Genomic DNA, 24,175 nt, shown 5'->3' on the forward strand with positions numbered 1-24,175 from the left:
TTTGCCCTTCCTTTCCCAGTGGGTCTGTGCTGGTTTTCTTTCTGTTACACCGTATCACCAACAAATACTGGCGTTTTCCTCTGCGTGACCACTAGCTTCTCCTACTAGGACAGAAGCAAGGAGAGATGCTTGTAAAAGTAAATAAGACCCTAAATAATTTTAATTCCCAGTTCTGCTGCCAAAGGCTACACTTACTGGCCACCCAGCGATAGAGGAGAAATTATATGCAGAAAAGTCAACAGTGAATTTTCTTCTAGTGCTTTTTTTTTGAAGCACATAGGAGATGAAACAAAACTCTTAATTGTGTGGATGGAATATTGTCAGGTAGTAACGGTGAATCAGATGTAATAATGACAGAATGTGGTGCATGAACAGTCTTGTGCATAGCATTGCCGGTTTCAAATGGATAGCGTGGAGTTTGTGCCATGCAGAGCACTACAGGTATAAAAGGAAAGCAAATCCAACCCAAAAGCCCATTGTGAATGTTGGATCAGAGCTTTGCTGCTGTCTCTGCCAGGGTTTTCCCAGGATTTCACTTCATCTCTTTGCAGTTATGGCAGATGTTTGCCAGTTTAGCTGTCCCTAAATGTCCTTGGACAAAATCTGAGGCTGAACATGAATTCAAAGTGGAGCTAATCTCATCTCTGACACTTTGTCATTGTAAACTAACTGTGGAGCAAAGGAAAAAGCTTCTTTTGTGAATTTATGACCTTATTCCTTAAACGGGGGTCTCATGGGCTATTACTTTGCTGTTGCATGTGAGCATCCTTGACTGGCTTGGCCCAAGGCTGATAGGAGAATTGATGGCAGCAATGGCAGGAACAACAGCTTGTATTTGCATTTCTTTCCCTTACGTTTGCCAGTTTGCAGTGCTGCTTCATTTAACAGTCACTAACTGGTGCAGGTTCTGGCACTGCATGGCCCAGTCAGGAGCAAAAAATAATTGCTCTGTGCATCATCCTGTGTTTTTCAGAGAAACACGTTCCCGAGGCCCAGAGTTCCTCGCTGAACTAAATGCATTTTAACATTCATTCCTCTTCAGGATTTGCCTGGCTCGTTGGTAAGGCAGTCTCCCTCTGAGTGCAGGTGGTATCTGTAAAGGGGAGTTTTGTCATCTCCTGGACCCTGGTCCCCCAGAAGAGCACCACAGAAGGGTCCAGAAACCAGTGTGTTTCCATGCCTTTGCCATTGCACTGAACATAAATTACTTGCTGTTCCTTTTCAGTGTATCCACTCTTTCATTGTAAACATTGAATATTTATAGAGGAAAACATGGAGTTCCTTGGAGAGTTTAAGGTTTGAGCAAAACATTTAGTGCTTCATTTGCAGGAGTGAACGCTTTGATGGGATTACCAAAACCTCATGGTGGTGCAGTGGTAATGACACCAGCATTTGCATGAAAAAGTGCAGCTCAGTGTCATGAAGAGGAAAAATTTCTTTCCAGTAAGAAGACTGAGGTGGATTCCATAAGAGCTTACTGGAGGAGAAATTAGCTGTGAAATCCTGCGAAACAAAAATGAACTTTCATGTGTGGATCTCTTTCTGTAGACCACTTTGGTTCTTTTAATATAAAGACAGCCTCTTCCATATGGTTTGGAATATTGCTGATTTGTTGCTGCAGTTGGTCATGAGTTTATCTTTGTTTTCCATGCTGCTTTCTTAAACAAACAGGAGAAAATCAAAAGAGCCCCCAGATAATTTATTCTGTCATTACATCGTGGTGACTCTGGAGATAGTGGTGGGGATATTTTTCTCGTTACTAGCTTGCTTATTTTTTTGTAGATAAAGATATGGTAGACTGCATGGTAACATTTGAATAATAGCCTGATGAAAAGAGCTGATTTTTTGCTTTAGTGAGTTTATGAAGCCCTTAACATCAAATCTCATGTTCTTAACATTTACATTTGGTAGCAAGCTTGAAAGGCGCTTTTTTTTTTTTTTTGCTTTTGGGTTTTTCTAAGTGAAGATACAGCTGATTTTTGCACATTATGTAGCAAAAAATAGCTCCTTATTAGCAGACAATCTTGCTGTAATGAATTGATATTGCAGACTATTTCTGGCTAGGCCTTTGGTATCAAATCAGCAGTGCATTAATAAGCACTGTTTTGAGATGCAGAGAAGGAAGCAGAGCCAAGGAGTGTCTACAGGTGAAATCCCTGCCAGGGTGGCACCCATCAGCTGTGCTCCGTGCCTGCCCTTAGCTTGCTCCGGAGCTGAGGTTATCCGACATAACTCGGTGAAAGGACATTATCATAAACTGCAATGCCTATATGCTGTGACTAAAAAGGAAGAGAGATTTTTAAGTCTTGATAGGGAGATGGGGAAGTAACTGGAAACTTGTTAGCTTGTGAGAAAAGTAGAAATACTTAGTGCAGCAAAACCAACTGTTCTTCCTTCTGTATGATACCTGCAAAAATACTGCAGGGTTTTTGAGGGTTTTGCATAGTTTTTGGAGGAGGACTAAAATAAAATCTTGGAATATTGAGAATTCCTCCCAAACTATCCATCTTAATTTGAATGATCCTCTGTATAATAAATCTTAGTGTTAATTATTGCCAAATTCAGTGCATTCAAAATATGTAAATAAATAAAACATCTGCACTAATGAGAGAAAATAAAACAAAATTTCATATTGAAAGAGGGCCCGCTTTCTGCGTCATCTGACAGTTCTCCCCAAATCCTTAAGCTCCTTCTAATTGAAACATCCAGTTTCAACAACTGCACAGGGCCAGACAGTTGGGATTTCCAAGGGAGCTACATCCAGATGGAAACAGCACAGTCCAGTAATTCAGGATTTGCTTTCTGCAAGTCGTATCTCTACTTCTGGGTAAGCAATGTAGACTCTGTGCACAGTGGAAAAGTGCACAGAGAGGATGCTGTGGGAATGCAGACCATCCCTAGCTGGCATGGCAAAGAAAATAGAAAATATCAAGATGGGTGATCACAATTGCATACAGCCTGCGCCTCTCTCAGGAGCCGATTTGGATGACAGCTCTGATAACCCTACTGCTGCTCGAAGGGTTGGCTTTCTTCGCGGAGTTTTTCTTATGGCTCTGCCTGTAAATCAGATGCCTGCTGAGAGGCTTCAGTCCTACAGCACTTATTATAGAGAACATAGTGGGGAATGCTCTCGTTAAGCTATACTGTCATTTCCATCATTCCCAGCTGCTGAGAAGAATGTGGGAAAGGAAGCGACCCAGTCTGCGTGTGTACAGCCAAAGTCGTGTGGGAAAACACATTTGGTTTTATGTGAGAAATGTTTTGAGACGTGAAAGCACATAAGAGGGTAGACTGCATCTTTCAGCCTGTGCTCCCCCCCCCCCAAATCAAACAAAGCCCCCAGTTTTTGTTTAGTCCAAACGTGGCCTCGTTACCTCTTAGCAGGTGACCAGGGCACCAGTTCCAAATCCGTGTAGAGTGCAAAGCGCTTGTTGTCTCACTGGCACCGTTTCCAGCCCCACGTAGGATCGGATCCCAGATGGTATTGCTGTGTGCATTTTACACCATTTTAGAAACAGATTGTTTATTTTGTCTAGTATTCGATGTGACTTATGCTGAGATGATCAGACAGGATTCTGGGCCTCACATACCTATCCTACCTAGCCTTTGCTTTATACGCTAACTGATCTCCCAAAGTGTTTGTACCAGTAGCCTGCGTTTTGTTCCTGGAAGGTTTCTGTAGATGAGGCTAGATTGGGAAATTCACCCCTTCTGAGCATGAAAATTGGATATATGCGTAATTGTCCTCTTGTATAGCTGTAGAGGTATAAAAATACATGTAGCGAGACAAGGTGTCATAAGATACCAAGATATAAGTATGTGGGGAAATATATGAGTCTTCCTTAGTTACTTTTTTTCTGCTTTAGACTGCTTTAGAAGTGGTGAGTGAAATTCTACGTTCTTTGGACAACAGGCTGAGAAAACACAAAACTCAAAACATAGCAACCTCTGAAGTCCCTCGGAGTGCTGCTGTTTTAATCCTGGAAGCTGCCCAGCTAGGTTTCTGCTAGGAGGGAAAGTGGATTTGAAAATGAATGAAAACCGTCTCTGTGTGTGTATTCCTCTATAAGTACAACTTTACAAGTCATTCTAAATTCATTTTCTGTGAACTGTGACACATAAAATATGTGAAGATGCATTGTCCTCTAGCTGCTGGAACATTTTCTGATAGCTAAAAGGGACTGGGTGGGCCTGCTTACATGGGAAAATAAATAAATGCTAATTCCTGAAACTCCATGCAAATTAACAAATTATTTTTTCCTTAAGTACTCTATTATTATTTAGTATTTGTGTAGTGTTTTATGTTTTCAGAACACTTTACAGACATTAATTAATCAGACCTGAATAAACCAAGCTCGATGAGAATGGAAAATTAAGTGGAAATTAAGTCACTCTCATTCAGTTTTACCTGTTTCTGAATGATTTGTAAGACACTTTTCATACTCCTAAAGGTACTTCTAAAAACACTTTAAAAAATCCTACAATACTATTGCTTATTATCTCTGAAAACTGTTTTGGTTAGGAAAGAGGTAGGATTTATACCGTCAAGAGCTAATGACAGCACAGATGAGTGGCTTTGAAGAATGTAAATGCTGTTTTATCACCTAAAGCTGTGCATAACTATTTAAGCCAATTTAATTGAGGTAAAAATGCATGGATGGGAGGATTACTCCCTTAATTTGAAGCCTATTTAGGAGCCGGAATATTTGACTCCTGGAGGTTTCTTTGGAGGACAGTGGAAGGAATATTTGGTTTTATCTAAATTATTGCCATAAGCTTTTAAGATAAAAAACTGTTAAGAAATTTTACCTATAGAAAATGAATGAGACTGAACACCGTACTGAGGCGGCTAATTTGGAGATAGCATGCAAGCTTCTAACTTGAGCATTACTGTACTGTCCTCTTGCAAGACACAAACATGTCCCTCAATACCTTTGAGGATCTCGGCCCGGCTGTTCAGTTTAACGTTCCACGATGCACTGAGTGTCAGATGAAAATGTTTGCTCCCGTGAGGCTTATCTTGTATTCTTTTTGACAATAAATGCCTCTGATAATTGATTCTTGCAGCATCTGGTGTACAGATTAACGTGTGGAACTAATGTCCCAAAAAGTAGAAAGGTGATCCATTTTCATCGCGTTGAGTAGAATAACAGATCAAGGTGAGGAAGTGGAACACAACCACATTTGAGGCTCTTTTTGGTTCCGCTATTTTGTTATGTTACTGAGTATCAGGAAGGGAATCTGCCTTCTGATATTACAGTTACTAAGTATGAAGAGTGCAGGTGATTATTTTAAAATAAGTTTTATGGCATTGAAGTAGGATGTGAGTTGTGAATCTGGCTGATGTGTAATGCATCAGAAGGTGTGTTTTAGGCATCCAGCAGATCTGTCAGAACGTTGTAAAGTTGAATCTAAAGTAGATGCTTTGATTTGTCTTAATATAATAATCTTGCGATATAATAATTTTGTTAAGTGGAAGTGTATGTCCTGCTAATTATAGAAATCGATAGCACAAATAAATGTGTTCTGTCCAGTGGCGATACAATTCTCACAGTTATCTCTCTTGATCTAAATAGACATAACCTGCAATTTCCGTAGTTACAGAAAGTTGCTGGTAGCAAGGTAGTCAGTGGAGTCTGACTCCTGGGGTACAAGAAACAAACACTTCACCAGCTCTGAGCCTGTCATCCCGGTTTCTGTCACAAATAAATGTGATGGGATTAATCTGTTACCTAACTAACAGTTGGGGGAAAATAAATTTAAAAAAAAAAAAAAAGAAAAAAGAAAAATCCAGGTCTTTTGGAGAGTTTCTAGGCAACCAGGAACTTAGTCAAAGTAAAGAACAAGATGTTGAGGAGATGTATTTTAACTGGTTTTTTAAGAAGGCTCCAGCTGAGGCTGAAGGCTTGAGGAACAATAGGTTTAATAATAGACGAATATCTGGCATTCTCTTCTTATCTAGGAAAATGACGGCTTGGTCTGTGACGGGCAGCACTGGTGTTTTAGATATACGTGCTACAGATCCTTTCTTGTATAGTAATAGAACTGTAACTCCCGGACTGTCATTATTCTAAAGTGTTTTTCAAATGCAACAATCAGTATTTTACCAGTGCTCTGAGCCCCTCAGCCTGAAACATTTCTGTATATCCTAGAAGTATTTAATCTATGTCTTCAAAAATCTTGTTTCCTCCCAAAAAATGTAAGCTATTGGTTGAGTAATGGTTTACTAATGTTGTGAATCACTTAGAACCACAGATGGCTGTATGTACTCTAGTGAAGTTTCTTTTAAAAAGGAGGCTGAATAATAGCATCTCCAGTTGCTGCTAGCAAACGTACTGACAAGAACACCCGGAAAAATCGTCCTTAAAGATGCCCATTTCTATAACTCAGGCTGAAAGGGAATTGCTGAGTGCAACACTTTGCTTATTTGTTTTAGAAAAAGCAGGAATGCAGGGTGAGGGTGGGGATTTTTTGAGTTTTTTTTGGTTTTTGTTTTTTTTTTTAATGTACTTCTAGCTTTGGCTGCCAAATATCCAGTGAGGAATAGGAAGCTAAACGCAGTTTGGGATGAATGCCACCAGATCCCATTTGCAGAGGAGATGGCATGGCCTTGTGCTCTTATTCATGGAGAGTCCACCGCTGTTATATTCAGATATATCTTTCCCAGTAAGGGCTGCACGCCTTTCCAGCTTAAAGGTTCGATTAAAAACGTGAAATATTTTTGTGGGAAGATTTTCCAAAAATGCTTGACTAAATAAAAAACCCTCTCTAAACTATTTGGTTTTGTCTGCCCTTCATAAAAGAGACTGGACTTGGGTGCCTGGATTGTGCTGGGAATGCTGTCACATGCCTGGGGAACACTCGTCTCCATATGTGAGCCCTCAAGCAAGCTGAGGCTGTGGCACAAACTCAAGACAGATCCATATTCATCCACATCCAGCCACGGTCTGCAGTGGTTCTCCATGCTGAGCAATGCCTGCGTGACCCTCTAGTCAAATAAGCAGTTTAAATTTTAGGAATCGTGTTTCCTGGTATGACTTCTCCTGTTTTGTAGCTTTTGTCTCTGAGTCTGCTGAGATTACATCCTGTTCCATTATTCAGATTCTGCTACGGCTTTCATTCATGACGATTCCTGTGGCCTTCTGCGGGCAAAAGATTTCTTCTGTGCATTCATTTTAATTCAGTACAAGTTAAAAGATGTCTGAAGTAATGTGAATTTGAGTGTCCATGTTCCTACATAGAACACTGTTGAGTCCAGCTATCAAAAAAGGTGTTAAAAAAACCCAAACCTTTAAAGAATTTATTTTTCCTACAGAAGTAATTTTTTGCTAATGGCAATATAGCTTATATTCAGGCATTAATTAAAGGAGCACATTGACGCCAAGATGGACATTGACCCAGACTTAGAAAGAAGCTTACCTGCACCTTAAACTAGAATAAGAAAACGTCAAGCTTTAGCAGCCTCTTTTCTCCACTTTCTCTGGGGTCAGTTATAAAACTCCATAACACTTAATCCTGGAGTGTCAAAAATATCAGAATAGGATCAGTCAGTCATTTCTAGCAAACCCAGATGATTTACGTATTTTTAGAGGTTGGTTAAAATGTATTCATGTGCAAAATGTCCTGTATATGTTTCTCCATTGCATTTAATGCAATATTTTTTACTTGAAATCATTTTGACCTTTGGCCTTCCAATTCCCTTTAAATTATACAGTGCGTCTCTGTTTTACTTTACATGCAAAGTGAACTGCACAGCACATGATTTTGTCATTCACAAAATTCACCATTTCACAGGAAAAATATTTAAAAGTAAATTCAATACAGAGTAGAGCTTCATCCCAGAAATATCAGGGATTATCAAGATTTTTTTTTAAATAAAACTGGAATCTATGACTCCCAGATCACAGATTTCAGTGTGAATTTTAACATTAATTAACAGGAGCAGGATTGAAGCCTTGAGCTTCCCTAAAACCTCACACTGGAAGGATTGATTTTAAACTCAAATCAAATTAAGTACTGTGGAGAGAATACAGAATAAGAAAAAAAAAATTCTTCTTTTGTATCATTATATTTCCCATGCCCGTAGCGAGTGTTTTATGTCTCTGTAGCAGAGAGAGTATCTTCTGCAGTTATTGCCGTCTTCAAATTAATTGTCATAGGGAATTAAATGGGTTTGTTTTGTAAGGCTGTTCTGACAACCACAGGGTGAATTTTATGGAGAAAGATGAAATTTCAAAAGATTTCTTGAAACATATCAGGCAAAATACAAGCCACTGAAGATTTTATTAAGTTTGATCCAGGGGAAGACTTTGACTCTGAAATACGCTGGAAGAGAAATGTGTGGGGAGCGCGTGCCATGAGGAATGCCCGCGCGGGCTTCGCTCCGCCTGAGCAGAGCCAGGAGATTTCCACAGGCTTTGTGAACAGGCATTCAGAAAAGCTATTTGGGATTGATTGGAATTGTTTAACAGCGGAAAAACGTTTTTCCTTGTAGAACGGAGGTATTTGATTAAACTTGATTAAATAATCTGCAAATATTTAATTTTGAAAAAGAGCTTCTTTTCTTAAGTGAAAATGTCCCATTCTGAATATGGCAGAGTAGGACCATTTTGATAATGTCAGCTTCTTTCTCAGTGTTCTTCCAAAAACAAAATTCCAGCCAAATCTCCTCAATTTCATGAAGTGTTTCAATTTTAACTGGGCTGTATTTTCCAAAGGCTATCACATCTTTTCCCTTTCAGTCTCATTCTGGGCATCTGAACTAGGTGTTGGAATTGCTCATTAGGATCCATTATCCCTTTTTGCCTCTGCTCAGTTAAACATGCTCTACCATTTAATTTTGAGAGTTAGAAAGAAAGAAAGAAACCAAAAGAGAATTTGCTATTGGTGGGACAAAAATAATGGCATTTTAAGTGTTTCCATGAAAGCAGTGTGACATGACAAATTTTAAGAAGCTCTGTGAATACTATTAATATTTATGATGTGCTCAAGAAAACAGCTATTGTGTGCCACATCCATCAAAGATAAGAATTGTATTCAACTGTGTTGGATGATAAACATTGAATGACAATAGCTAGAGATTATATGAGGGATTTCATACTCATGTTTTATGCCTGCTTGAGTAAAAGCACCATGTTATTCCACTGTGAACCAATAATTTTCTTTCATGAAATTAGATACACTTGCTGATACTTGTTACAACCATAGTGCAAAACATTAATGAATATGCAGGGAGTGCTGATGCCAAGTGCTTCAGAGATCCTGTTGCAGGCTACCCAGGATCAAGTCCTAAAGGCAGCGTTTTCCACTAATCCTCCTCTTGGAAATCACTCCGAAGCTTACCAAATTGCAGTGATTTGACCACATATTGCTAGTTGTTTGCAGTTTGGATGAATGCTAACAATTAGCCCATGAAACAAGGGCCTTTCCAGGATACCAAGCTGGCTTTTTCTATCCCATGTTTCTCTTTAAAAAAATTCCGTCTCTCCACCACCAGGAATGGGGCAGAATTGCCCGTGCCGTGGGAACGCATGCTCTGATCCCACACCGGCATCTGTCTTTAGATAATGTGCCCAGGAGTGTCTGAAGTCTGGCATTGCTTTTCTTTGTTGTCATCGCTGTAAAATGCAGTTTTGGAACTAATTAATGATCATCCAGGCAAGCAACTGCTGGGGAGAGATAAAGGGGACACCTCTCCCCACTCTTGCTCTTAACCGCTGTGCGTCTCCTCCCTGCGCCGTGTGGCCGTGCCTGGCAAGCTGCGTGGCCTCGTCCTCCCCACTCCCGGCCAATGCTGTGTCTGCTCCTGTGATTAATCTCTTTGACACAGAGGCTGCGTGCGTTGCCACTTCCATGTTCTTTCTGCCCTGCCTTCTTATTAAAAGTGTAATGCTCTGGAGATAGTTCTTTCTGAAGATCAGACTAATGATGCCCCAATTCTGCACTGCACACCCCCATCTTTGGAAAGAAACTGTAATTCAGAGTTGATTGATGAATACCTGTAGCATCTTGCGTCAGGTGTTTCTACATAAAGCTGTATTTGAAAGAGTTAACATGCTGTCTGTGTATCAAGGGTAGGAGGACATCCGGGTATTCTTGCAGCCAGAGTGATCTCGGGTCTCTTTGATCCATGTGGAGAGTTACTATTCTTAGAAAACCCTCTCCAAGGGTGCACAGGCACTAAATTCTTGTTAGAAGTAAGTGGTTCCAATAATAAATGTGCAGAAGAAAATGCTAAGAGGTGCTCTTCCTCTGAGCTGATACGGCCATGCTGCCTCTGGAGGGCTGTTCAGTTACCTCTGTTCCTTTAGGTTTGCTTCTTCTATCTTTATGAAAAATTGGCTGATGGGAGTTCAGTGCAAGCTGATTAAGGGATCCCTTGACAGACTATCAAGAGTGGGTAGGACCTCCTGCAGGCCAGGAGCAAGGGCACAGCGAACCTCTTGACAGAGTGATTGTAAGAGGAATGAGCTGAGCCAACCTGAAGTGATTTTTGTCAGCAGTACAGAAACAGGACCCAGACCGGGGAAACACAGTGTGCTGGAGGGAGCTACAAAGCTTTTACTTTGTCTACCTAAAATGGGACTCTTCTTGTTCCTTAACAGTTACCCAGTAATTTGGCTCATCTGTAATTTTTTCCAGAGTGCTCATTCTGGTTTTATTGCCAATTAACTTAGCATTCTAGTCTTGGTCTACAGCTGATTGGCCAGTAATTTGAACTAAAGCCCTCATCAAAAGGGCATCATTTGCAAAACGGAGAAGAAATCTCAGAGATACTGAAATTACTGTTAATTAAATCAGCCCATGAATATAATGGGCACACGTGAACAAAATTATGTTTGTTTTTGAGCTGTTCTGCTAGCTGGAGAGTAAGTCTTATTAGGACTATCTAATTGTCAGCCTGTATTTGTAAGATGTACAGCGAGCTGAGTCTGTTCTGCGTGAATTAATTTTGTATTGTGTATACATGTATGAGTGATACATATATTCTTAGCTTATGCAAACAGACCATGTTCTTGCCAAGCAGATGCTGTACTGTATTTCTTACGTACATGGTGCACTGCAAGCTTTTCTTTTTAAATGGTCATTTGTATTTAACACAACTCACGTTCAAAGCTGGCACTGACCTTAATGTAGTTACTTCTGATTTACATGGCCCCAATATCAGTTAGGCTTAGGAGTTATTTTACATGTAATTTCTATTTTTTTAATTCAATTAAAATAGCATCATAAAGATGGAGCAGAGCAGCAATCAGAGAGCTTTAGAAGTTGTAAAGTAGCCTATAAGCAGCTATTGTGTGTAAAGAAATTTCTTCCAGAGGTGCCTCAGCTTTACTGGAAATGCTAAGCTACAGCTTTATTAAGATAATCAAGATACTCTAACCTGGTGCTTTGGGACAGCCTTGTAATATTCTTTGTTGCTCAGTTCTGAAGTTCTTGAATTAGCAGTTTAACAACTCTGCCTCCAGAGCTGGAAGGCAAAACTGCATTTTGTACTGGTTGGCGCTTATCTGTGAGCTTTCAAGATGAGTCCAAGGCAGAAGACAACACTCCCTTGTGGGGGTTGCAGGAGCGAGGGCATCGGCACTGATGAGGGCAGAGAGGAAGCAGGCGTTGCAAATTCCAGATTATTTGAGAGGTACTAAATGCATTCCCTGCTGTGGCTAGGGGAAGAAATGGATCCAGCGAGTTTCAAGGGATGAAATGTTGGCATTGTGCTGAAATCTGTGGTCAAGGACAGGGAGAAGCTAATCGAGTTTTGCATAATCTTTCGAACTTTCTAATTCTGAGTTGGTAAATGCATTGCGATGGCAATTACTCTTGTCATTCCAGCTTGCTTTCCATAGCTTCTGGGAATACCACTGCCCAAAACCTCAGTGCTGTGAGGCCAGTACTGGCGTGGCTCCTGTGCTGGAACTTGGGAGAGAGCCCAAACCTGCTCTTCTCAATTCCTGCAGAGGAAGAACCTTGCCCTGACTTACACACTGATCACAGACAGCATTTGCTCTTGCTGCTTGTGCAGTCTCCCAGTAGGACTGTGGTAAACAGTAGGAGGAAAAAGGCAGAGAATATAATCCAAAAATCGCACTTCATTCATCCCCATTCCTGCACGTGTCCTTTCTTCTCGTGTCGTTTCCTTGTGGTCAGGTGCAAGCTAATTCTTGTAGTGTTGGCTTGGCTCTGCAAAAGAGGAGGAGCCACAAGAATTGAAGTTTGATAGGAAGAAAATGCGGAGCCATTTGGACACTGCAGCGTTTTGGTGTGCCAAGCACGGGTTAACAGGCTCGATGTACTTCATGTTGCTAGAGATTTAAGTGACAAAAAGAGTATTTGATCTCTGTCTCTCATTAGTGTGTCATTTCTTCCTTAGAGTATGGATGTCAAAGTGCATTTGATCTGCTGCAGAGTTAAAAACCGTCATTGTTTCAGCCTCCATTTTGAAGCTCACCTAATGAAGAACAAATTTCAAAGGGAAACATATGCCATTAAATTCTGTGTCAGAATAGGGAGCCATAATGGTTGTTTAGCTTTTGCCTCTAGATTGCCAGCTCAGATCTAACTCTGCCAATAGAAATCAGAAATGTGGTTTCTAGGGCCCAGCAATTTATGTTAAAAGCAAAACTCCAGCCCTGTGAAGTGTGATAGCCCTATGACTGTGAAGTACCGTGAGCCATGTTTATAGAATTTGAGATGAGATTTTCAAGAGCATCTCATGGCTGGATTTCTGAAAGTTATTAAGACACCAGGAGCTAAAGATAGTCACTTCATGGGATTTTTGAATGGACCTTGCTGTTTAACTGTTAGACACCTCTCTGCAAATTGTGGCTCTTACAAATACTAAAGAGAGGTATTTTCATTGTACTTTCAGTAAATTGTGCATGTCCAAGTCAGCCCACTTGCATTGACAAGAGGACGGGGCGCAGTGGCACTGTGATAGCGGTGAGCAGAAGCTCAGCTGCCCGGTGGCATCGGGAGTCCTGTGTGGGCTCCCCGGCACCTCAGAAGAGCATCCTTCGAGGTGGTGGGATGTGGGATCTTGCTAGTGGGGCCAATGCTGAGAAGGGAAACGGGAATGCTTCTTACGTGGTGCTGGGCAATATATTTTAGTCAAGTAGTGATGTCGCAGAGATTTTAGGAGGGTACATAGCTTAGGATGGTAAGGAGAGATGCAAATATCTGTTTTCATTTCAGCCAAATGACACATTTTTTCAGTGTTCCCCCAGTTCAGCTATTGCTTATTTTTTCCCTTTGCTTGTGGGCTTTTAAATTCAAAGTGAAGATGATGTACTTCCCACTTCATCTCTAGTTTATGGACTGTGAGGAGCAGCCTGCTGTCAGTCCCTCAGTTTGAACCTTTCCTACTCTACACAAAATGGATATAACTTTAGTGGTTAGGGCAGGGCGGAGGCTTGAGGTCCAGTCTCTCTTCTAGTTACTTTTCTAGAAGTTTGTAATGCACATATGTACCTAGGGACTTTAGTAGCTTGGTTTAAAAGGAGCCTATGCAAGGATTTTTGCCGAGATATTTGTATAACAGGTATGTCTTGTAATAAAACCTTAGCTGCATTGGAAGCTGTCACCCAGCATCCAGGTCTGGGCTCTCCCAAGGCCTGATGCTGTTCAGCAGCAGCTCAAGCACATAGGAAGTGACAAATAGGTAGTCTGTAAAAATAAGTGGGTTAGAGATCGACAACACAGCTAGAAGTACTATGATAAATTCCCAGAAACACGTGCATACTAGAGCTTTTATAGAACAAATGCTAGCATCCACTTAGGTTTGTATTTATCAGTTTGTCATTTAAAATTTAGAATTAGTTATTGCTTATAAATTGCATAAGTTGTTTTCTTAATTACATAACTTCTATAACAAAATGAGCTGCAAACTGTGGGTTTTTTTTGGTAAGAGAACTTTTGCATTGTTGCCAGTTCCGTGATTATCTGCTCAAGAAAAAATGAACAGCAATCCCAATGGTCTCCATAGCTTATATCCCATAATACGAATTTCAAACCACAAGTTAGAATAGTTTTGTTTGGTGGAAAAATATTCAGGTTAAGAATTATTCGCAATAATTCTGATAAATGAGTACATTTTCAGGTTTTTCTAACTGGTCATGATCAATTCACAAAGAGGAAAAGGAATGCAAAATTAATCAAATAAATTATTCATTATATTCACTCGACTATAGCTAACAGTGAATTGTCTAGACAGTAATTACTAATTTTTAACCTGTGTATGTTCACGTAACACTATTGTGTGAATAGCTTCAGTATACAGTGGCTTGAGATAATAGTAATGGATGTAAGTCAACTAGCAGGTGATTTTAATTGGGAAATTATATTGGATTTTTCTATTGAACTTCCATAAAACATTACATAAATATTGAATCTTCTTAATGTTTTTCTCCAGTTGAAAATACAGGCACACAGAGTTCTGTGCTAATTTGATCGGTGGATAAGTGAACATTTTTTTTTTTTTTAATTCTGCTGTAAAATTCTCCAAAAAACCCCATTATATTCAGAATACAGCAAGAATCTACAAGGAGCCGGATGCAATAACAATGTTTTCCGTTTCAGTGATGATTTTCCACTAACTAGTTTGCATGGCTCCTTAAGGAGGGCTCGCGTCTATCTGTTCCAGTTTACTGGCGTGCTGTAATGCGCTCCTGGCAGCGCAAGGAGCAGAAACCTTAGTCCTTCCCCTTTATCACTATGGCAAGAAATCAAGACTTTGGGGGGATTCCCTTCGTTTCCTAGGCGATGCAAAACCTCTGCAGTGAGGGATCTCGCCTCCTGCTTAGCTACCAGCTGCCTGGGGGATGTGGTTGCTGGGATTTGCATGGTGGAGCTGGTGCTTGAGAGAGGCCCTCAGAACAGTTTCACAAGCAGATACCTGGCCGCTGGTGTTGGCAAGCCGGTGGTGCTGCGGGTCTGTCAGCGGTGCTACTGATTGTCAGCTTTGTGGGTGTGACAGAGAAGAAAACCAGGTTTTTATATTCCTTTGACTTTTTTGGAGAAATCTCTATTACTATTGCTCTTAATTAGAGATGAGTTATATTGAAAATAAAGCAGAAAATCACAATCTCAAATGGATTTGTTATTGAAGCACGTGCCCTGTGGACTAATTGGAAGGTAGTAATTTGGTGGTGCTCAGCTGCTCCGAGTTGATCAGAAACTCAGCTCTTCCATTTCACTTAGGGTAACACGCCTTAAGAGAAAAATAGCAGGAAACCCACACAAACAATTCGAAATGATGCGAAAACTAGGACATTGTAAAAGAATATTTGCATAAAATTTTGTGTATGTCAGTTTAAGCTAGATCCTTCGGAGTATGGTTTATAGAGAGGTGCATTAAAAACTAACCACATGTAGCTCCCATTAACCCTAATGTAAGCTCTGATTCTGACTTCCTGTGTGCTTAATGTTATCTTAATAAATTTGATTTGATATTTAATTGCAGTAATTTAATTAATGGTTCTGTAAATAAAAAGGCTAAGTTGTGCCCTCCTACACATACAGATATGCACAGCAAGCAGCTCTAGTGGCTCCTATGAGACTTAAATTCATGTGTCTTAGAGCAGAATTTAACCCTAAGGATATACGATAAAATGCCCAAATCCCAGAATAACACTGTAATGGTGTTTGCATTGGAAATGTTACAGTATTAGTTGAAGCTTGCAGGAGGAGAGTGGCATTTAAAAACCAAACCTACAGATTTCTCCCTGATGCTTGTCGACAGGATACGTCACGGAATTGCTTCCTTTTTTAACGGGATCCCATTTAAAATAGTTTACAAAGACTTAGTTATTAATAAAACTGTTATTAATTGGATAACCTGCTATTAAAATTGTTACAGAATCCTACTGGCCCAATGGGTTACTTACAAGCCAGAGCTTATAGGCGTTTGTTACCCTTCTATCAATGCGCCTATAACCTTCTCTAACACACGCTACTCATGTCTGTTGCACGCTTCAAATGCCTATTAAGTATTGATTAGTCTCCCTTATAAACCATTTATAAATAGAAGCCTGTAATATAAAATGTAACCTAAAATCATGAAGGCTCCATGGTATGCAAGTTAATAGCAGCAATCTTGAAAAGTCAGGGAGTACGTGAATTAAGGGAATTGTATTCATAAACTGTTTTCTTAGTATGAGATAGTGGAGCTCCCATTGAAGTCAGGGAGTTCCCATAGCATCTACTGAAGAGTTAGCTCCTTTTTAAAATCTATTTATAAACAAGAGGTGACATAGTGCAACTTCAGATCCTACCAGGTAAGCTGAATTCTTTTTCCGTGTTTTTTAGGATAGAGTAGAGCTGTGTAAACTAGAGCTCCAAATATTTATGCAAAGGAGGAGAAGCATCATGTATTCACATATGGAAAAGAGGTCCACATTCCCTGGTGTTGCTGCTGTGAAATGCATAAATATTCTGCTGATGTTAATGGAATTATACCATATTCTCTATATAATAAATCACAGACAGCTGTTTCTAAATCAGCCCCTAAACTGAACTGAATTCAGCATAAGTAACTTCCCACTTTGGCATAATTGCCCGCTGTTAAGCTTAGAGGTAAATCACATTTATGTCCCTGCAAATCCATGCCTGGTATAAGTGAAATCTAAGTAAGACCCTTTGCCTGAATTTGCCTTGCCCTGAGCTTGCATTGCCATTTAACTTGGTATTATTACAAATATCCCTGACATGTACTTTAAAAATAGGTTTTATTTTGGAAGTGGCACTTGACCCCTAAGAATAGACCAGATTTGTGTGTACCACCATTCTGTTGTGATTAACAGGATATTTAGATAGGCAAGAGCCAACTCTGGTCCAAAGTCTGATGTACTTTGAAAACCTACAAAACACTGACATTCAGTGTGGGAATGACAAGTACAAAAACCTCAGGCAATAACGGCAATCAGCAGGCCTTTTTGTTATGCAAAGGAAAAAAATCAGATAGATGGAAACAACAATAAACCAACAATGATTCAAAGTGCTTTCTTTCAAAACCTCTCTTGCAATTCCCAGCTGCCTCCCTTCCTTGTCACATCTCACTTCTCAGATAAACAGCAGAATTGGTCAGACTCTTACTTTGCCTCTGCAGTTTTCGCTTGTTACTCGGTGTCTGTACCTGACCCCCAGCTCTAACAATTAAGAGAATTCCAAAGAGGATTACAATTGAGAATCAGAGGGTATAAATGTGATTTAGCATGGAGTGCTGAGCATGACAAATCGTTTTTGTGCCTAGGCCTTGCTTGTTCTGAAATGAGTTTCATTTAGAAACACAGAACAGATTCAGCCGTGTTCCAGCACCCAGTGTCAGGTGCAGCCGTGCACCGTCTGCAGATGGGCTCTTGCAAGGCTCACTGAGGCTGTCATACCTTTCCGTAAGACCAAAGTGCCACCATTTTTGTCAGCTGCTTACTCTTGGGAGGAAATGGAGACATGCGTGCACAAACCATCCTCCACGTTACTTCCTTCTCTTCGGCAGAGCTCGGCCGAAAGCATTGCATTGCAGAAGGAAAGCACAAGGACATTGCGAGGTGGTCTCAGGATTCCTTATTTATGTGGCTAGAAGAGACAGGAGATCTTGATGCAAAAAGTTTCCAAAACATGTGGTCTGGGTGTACAATGGAAAAGTTTCTTGAATGATTCCCTGCTGGGAGTTACTCTGTGAGAAGTTTGTCTTAGGCTTTCGCTACTCCAGAAGCTGGCTAGTGTTCCATTGATAAATGAAGAAATCTCTCACATTAGAAAAGAATATTAATAGCATGCACGTGTGTGTTTGCATGTGTCTGTGTATTGAGTTGCCTTGGAAACAAGGGGAGAAAGCGCCATGGACCAGAACACGCTTTCCATTTAAGGAACACTTGTGCTCTTGTGAAACTACATACAAAAATAATCAAATTCATTCATCCATTCTGTAAGCATCTCGCTACCGACAGAAGCGTGCAGCACGAGTATGTGGATCCCGCGTAAAGATGACAGAAAGCCACTTGACTTTGTTTTTGAGCATATTGTTGAACAAATGAGTTGACATGGGTGAAGTTGCTAATAATGTGGAAAAAAAATGTAGGCAAAGTATAAAAAAAATCTGGCAATGCTCCAGGTGTATATTAAAGTTACTAAGATAAGAAATAGACCTAGAGTATTCACACTGCAAAACAAAGCGGACAATTTTACCTTACATATAAGAACAGCTGTTTCAGCATATTGGCCTCAAAGACAGTATGTTGAAACAGCTGTCCAAGTGTTTTGGAGGTTAATCTACTCAATTAATCATTGTATATTTTTTTTCAATTTATAGCAATGTTTATACCGTTCCTTGTGGGCATGTGAACAAAATATTAAATATAAAGTTTTAGTCATCGGTGAAATGCATATCAGAAAACTTTTGTGAGAAGAAAATCTGTCTTCAAAGTGGCACTGGGTTTTGGAGAGAGAAACATATTGTCAGTTCAGATGCTGATCTCCGCAGCCAAATTATGGTGTTTTTTTAAACATAAATTTCAGGGGAGAATCACTAGCAAGATTGGTCTGTGAGACACAAAAAGCCTGGACTTTTGTATGAAGTTCTGTGAAGCAAGTGAAAAAGGACATTCTCTGTTGGCAGGTGTTTCCAAGGCATCTAGGAGCTTCCACCTTGCGTAACCTGCAAGCTGCAATTTCATGTGGTCTAAACCAAAGCTCTTTGGGCTGCAGCCTGGAAGTGCAAAACAGCTAAACCGTTTTGGTCTCTGATAAATAGCCGAAGGCTGTCAGTGTGGAGATGGCATGGCAACCCGAGTTGTCTCGCTCTGGTGCACTCGGACGCGTGATGCTCAGGATCGGGCGCAGAGCAGCACAGTGCTTTACGCATTGCCCATGCAAGAGCCCCTTGGAGCGGCTGAAGTGATGCGTCAGCCCCCTTCATGGGGTGCTGCAGAGGCGAGAATGAGAGAGGTGCCATGCGATTAACACAGGGGAGGTGGTTGTAATTGTCAAAAATAATCTTCAGTGAGACTTTGCCCAGGAGAGAGGTGTGTTCTCAGGTGTGTTGTGCTCTGAAAATCATGCACACACAAAAAGGCTCCTGCTCCCACCTCATCTGAACTCATTTTGCAACATTTTATGAATGAAATCCTAGAACCTAGCACATTTTCTGCATATTCACTGCCATCGAATTGCAGACAGCCACTGTCAGAAAAATCCTCTGGCAATCCATTTGACCAGAAGTAGATAAAATCTAAACACCATTTCCAACCTTTCTAAATATCACCGCATGTGTAAAAATAGCAAAATCTTTATATATCATATCCCAGTCCACCTTTCATGTCAATGTTTTTTTAATTAAATGTAGGGTTTCTGGCTTTGTTTTCCCCAAGAGACCATGCAGAGTAAGTGTGAAGAGTTACCATAAAAGTTTGTGAAACATGGACTACAGCAGCTGCGCACAGCTATGATTAATGGGTTCTAAAGTCTTTTCCTCTGCACTAATTTTCCCAGATTCTAGGTTTATTCTCTGGACTAAATAGCAATGCATGCTGGAATGAGGCTTTTTAGATTGAAATTCTGTTTATGAGATTCGTGGCCAAGAAAAGAGAAAAAAAACCCAAACCAAACAAAGATGCTGCTGCAGAGAAGGAAGCTGCTGCAAGCCATGGCTGCCTGGAGACAGCGCTGTCGGATGGCCGCCTCGTGAAATGCTTCTGCGTAACGTGTTCGAGGTTGATTCTGTCTCAGGCTGTTGCTGTTTCTCAGCCTCATCAGTGACACAGCCCAGCACTACCTGGCCTGGAAACTTGCATGTCATCTTTTCTTCCACTCCTGTCACAACTTGTCGTTAGGAAGAAGGAAGGTTGCGATTTTATTCTGGGTTGTTCTCCGTAATAGCTTTTCTCGGACTGCATTGGATATGCGTACGAGAGTTCAATTACAACACTACTGGGAGGAAAATCCAAACCTAAATCAGCAACAACTCACACAATTGCCTTCATTAACAACGAGGAAGAAAAACAGCATTAAAATGCCAAGTACTGCTGCGTTTAAGAGAGTGTAACCTTTGGGCAGTTAGTTAAATGTCAATGTCATTTAACGAAAAATGAAAAACAAATAGAAAGGTATGTTTGATGTAGTTGTTGTGGTCCTGTGACTTTAGAAGCTGGGCATTGGTTGACCACTTTGTATCATACTGGCCATGAAAAGAACAAACATTTGTCCTTCAAAACTAACCTGCAGTAAAGCAGGAGAATGTGGAGTGAAACTTTTGATCATCTTTTTCTGCTTTTTGTTACAAGGTGCCTTCTGGCAATAATTCTTGGGCTTTTGGAAAATGATGAAGCTACATCATAGCAAAGGAACAAAGATGTATTGAAACACGGTTTTTGTTTCAAGATGCAATTTATCCATTTTCAGATCGTTCCTGTTGCCTAGAAAGGTTGAAAATTCAGTAGTGTAAATGAGGTACTTTATTCACCATGTTCTCACTAATTTCTTCGTGTGGACTTTATGGTTCTCAGACCCAGCTTCAGCCTTTGTAGGTGAATACTCTCACCTAGGTTTTGCATTCGTACCTTCGTGGCGTGGATTTAAACATAAACTGCCTTCAATTGTGACATGACCATTGATTTTATTCCTAAAGTTTTGTTCATCAAAAACCTGAGAAGAGCATATTGAGGCTGTGCTGAGATGGTGTGGGAAGTGGTGTGGTGCTGGGAGGAGATCTTCCACCTCTGGGTCCTCAGCTCACCGCAAGGTCGCAATGCACGCAGAGCTGAACTTCCTTTGCTATGTTGCTGTTTGTATTCTTACAAAGTAGGCGTAAAATGTTAGTGGTCTTGGAATGAAAGAGTTTGTAATTTGCTTTATGTAAGATCCTCCCTTTTTGGAGGAACACTTTGAAAATGTGGGAAGTACTGGCCCACATCTGTGCCGTGTGAGCGCATTTCAACCACCGAGGAGGCAAGATGTCATCCGGGAGGGAGAACGTGGCTGAATACTTCAAGGTGTAATAAAAGAAGGGAAAGAGCTAAAATTATAAGGAGAAGTGGAAGGTGAGGAGAGCTTGCTCTTTTCTGTGTGGTAATTGTATAGGGGTGCTTTCAACTGAAAGCACTATTGAGCTGGAATTCTGCGTTACGTGTATGAAGGCCTTTAGGTGCAGCACTTTTTCCTTCTTTGTCAGTCCTTCGCTAAAGTAATGTGTCAAAATGCCAGAGTACCTTCTCTTTTCTTAAGCTGTCTTCTATAAAAAGCATCTTCCCTTGTATTCGTCTGTCCATTTAGCAGGAGCAATGACTATGCAGCAAGAGGACCCCATCAGCTGCAGTACAAGAAAGAATATGGCATTAGAGCTGGCCTTCTTCCCACCTTACAACAGTAAACAATTTGAAGTTGGTACTGCAAAAGAAGAAATAAATGTATTATCAGTTGGAAATCTGGCCACTTTTAGAGGAAAAGTAAAGAATGAATGTTTAACACGGCCAGTTTTAAGGAAGATAAATTTCCTTAATGGAGGTGAATAGCAAATATTCATTCCATTTGAACAGTCCAGTAGTGGTGATCTAATTTCTCTTTGCAACTGAGTCAGGCTTTGTAATTTTGTGTCTCACATTAAGTAAAATGGCAGCAAATGGGAGACGTTTTTCTCCTCCGAGATAGTTCTTGTAGATGAGTTCTTCAACACGAATTGGGTAATTCTCTTTTTCCTCTTTTGCTGTACCTAGTTTATCTTTCTGGAAGATCAGTATTTTTCCCATTACTCATAATGTAACAGGTTCTAAAGAAATAGATTGTAAAGTTTGAATTTGAATAATGTCTTAATGACTTCTAAAGGCTACTTATGAAGATAATACTTTGGAAGCAAAGACAGAAGTCTTTTTTCATTTTCCTTCTGTCCCATAGTGCCTTTTGTTGAGATAGAAAACCAAGTCAGCCACTACTTCCTATAGTTTACAAACAGTTTAAAACTCCAAGTTTTAAAACTACGTTGGAGTCCCTGCTTGGACTGAGTTTGGTGCTGAGGGTTAAGGACAAGGAACCATTGTTAAAATTCTTTATCACAGAAACCTGCTGTGATTTTGATATATACTCGCTTTCATAGAATAATAAGTGGAAGACCTTTGTTTACAGAATGCTTCTATCAAAAACCAGTAATACCGTCACTTTCTATTTCTATTCCTGAGAAACATTCATGTCATCCCCCTTGTCTGCTTTTGTATTGCCCCATTTCAAACCACCTGTGAGATGACATCGGAAGCCCTCTCAAAGTGGAACGTTTTGCAGTAGTTTCATATTAAGAGGTATTCTGTGATTTTTCTCTGGAGTGCATTCAGCTATCTGTGTCACTGGAGTATATGCTAGTGTCACGGTTTAACCCCCGCCGCTCACTCTCTTCCCCCAGTGGGATGGGGGAGAGAATCAGAAGAGTAAACGTGAGAAAACTCGTGGGTTGAGATAAAGACAGTTTAATAGGTGAAGCAAAAGCCACGCATGCAAGCAAAGCAAAACAAGGAATTCACTCACTCCTTCCCATCGGCAGGCAGGTGTTCAGCCATCTTCAGGAGAGCAGGGCTCCATCATGCGTAACGGTGACTTGGGAAGACAAAGGCCATCACTCCGAACGTCCCCCCTTTCCTTCTTCTTCCCCCAGCTTTAGATGCTGAGCATGACATCCTACGGTGTGGGATAGCCCTGTGGGCAGTCGGGGTCAGCTGTCCCGGCCGTGTCCCCTCCCAGCTCCTTGTGCCCCCCAGCCTCCTCGCTGCTGGGGTGGGGGGAGAGGCAGCAAAGGCCTTGACTCTGTGTCAGCACTGCTCAGCAATAAGGAAAACATCTCTGTATTATCAACGCTGTTTTCAGCACAGATCCAAAACAGAGCCCCATACCAGCTACTAGGAAGAAAATTAACTCTATCCTAGCCAAAACCAGCACAGCTGGAGTGCCATTATCATTTTCCACTTAAGAAAGGTGACAAGTAATACAGTCTTTCTTTCTTTCCTTGCATCTGTTACTGATTGCTTTATTTGTAGCCCTCTGTATTTCTTTACAGTCACTGATATTTGGTTTGCTGTACGACTGAATTTCAGTTAACCAACCAATAACTGTTTGAGATGTTGCGTGCTCAGCATTTACTTGTTATGCAAAAAGGTATTTAGTAGGAAAGATGTGGGAATTGGTATTTAAACTGGACAGAACCAACAGCCCTAAGACAGCAAGTTTGAGTGTAACCTCTCAGAAGAAGCACGGGCCTAGGACACTGGGAATACGGATTCAGTTTCTTCATCTGTCACTGGCCTGGTGGGATTTCTTCTGCCTCAGTTATTTTAGCTGTATAATGAAGATAATGGTCCTGTTGTCCTTGGCAGAGCTGAGAACTGGTTTTGAGGTATTGTGGAAAGACAAGGTACTATAAGGAACAACTTAAATAAATCATTCAATATGTAATTTTTAGAACAGATGAAAGAGAGGTAGGAAAAGATGAAAAATTAAATAGTTTGATCCTGATTTCACAGGGCTTTTATATTTGTGTTACTTTATGGTCTTTATTATAATTACTCCCTCTTGCACCAGTCTAGCTGAGAGCAGAATCCAGTCAATCTTTTTTTTTTTGCTAACAGGTTCTTAAAACATTCTTTAGTTTGAGGGACTGTGTCTCCTAAAAGCTGATGGACTCTGGAAAAATACTGATGTTCTGAAAGCAGTGGCTCAGTTTTTGAAACACAGATGGTATTGTCCTAGTCTGCAGGAAATAAATACACTGCACAAGAGTTCACTGAGAAATTCAATCATGAAAACAAAAAAGGGATTTCATTCTGAACTTGAATAAAAAAGAGGTTGTTCTTTATAAAAGTTGAGCAAAAAAAGAAATAATCAGACATAGGGGCATGTCAGAACACGGCAGTGCTTCTGAACAGGTACAAGGTGAACAGACTGAAAAATTGAAATGAAGAACAAAATTCAAGCCAAGAAGAAGCAGAGGAAGGAAGAAAAAAAACCTCCAGTAGTCCTTGGATCAGTCACAAGACTCTCAAAAATTCACCTCAAATAAATCAATATTCTTATTTGAAAAAAATCACAATTTTTAATTTTAGCTTTTTTCAAAAGAAAATATTCTCAAAGGTGTCTTTTTTACGCTTTTTAACTTTTGTCAGGAAATGCTTTTTTTTCTCCTTGTCCAAAAAGTTTCCAGGCAGTTCTA

The 24,175-nt window shown here is 40.4% G+C and overlaps 1 protein-coding gene across 2 annotated transcripts in view; it reads left to right on the forward strand.

The window, feature by feature from the left end:
• The window catches only part of TMEM132B (transmembrane protein 132B), a 257,005-nt gene that overhangs the window by 177,691 nt on the left and 55,139 nt on the right, over positions 1–24,175 (forward strand). The window lies entirely within an intron of this gene.

The sequence above is a fragment of the Nipponia nippon genome, unplaced genomic scaffold (genome assembly GCF_047370975.1).
Source record: "Nipponia nippon isolate SJK-2023a ecotype South Korea unplaced genomic scaffold, ASM4737097v1 scaffold_18, whole genome shotgun sequence".
Taxonomy (NCBI): Eukaryota; Metazoa; Chordata; class Aves; order Pelecaniformes; family Threskiornithidae; genus Nipponia; species Nipponia nippon.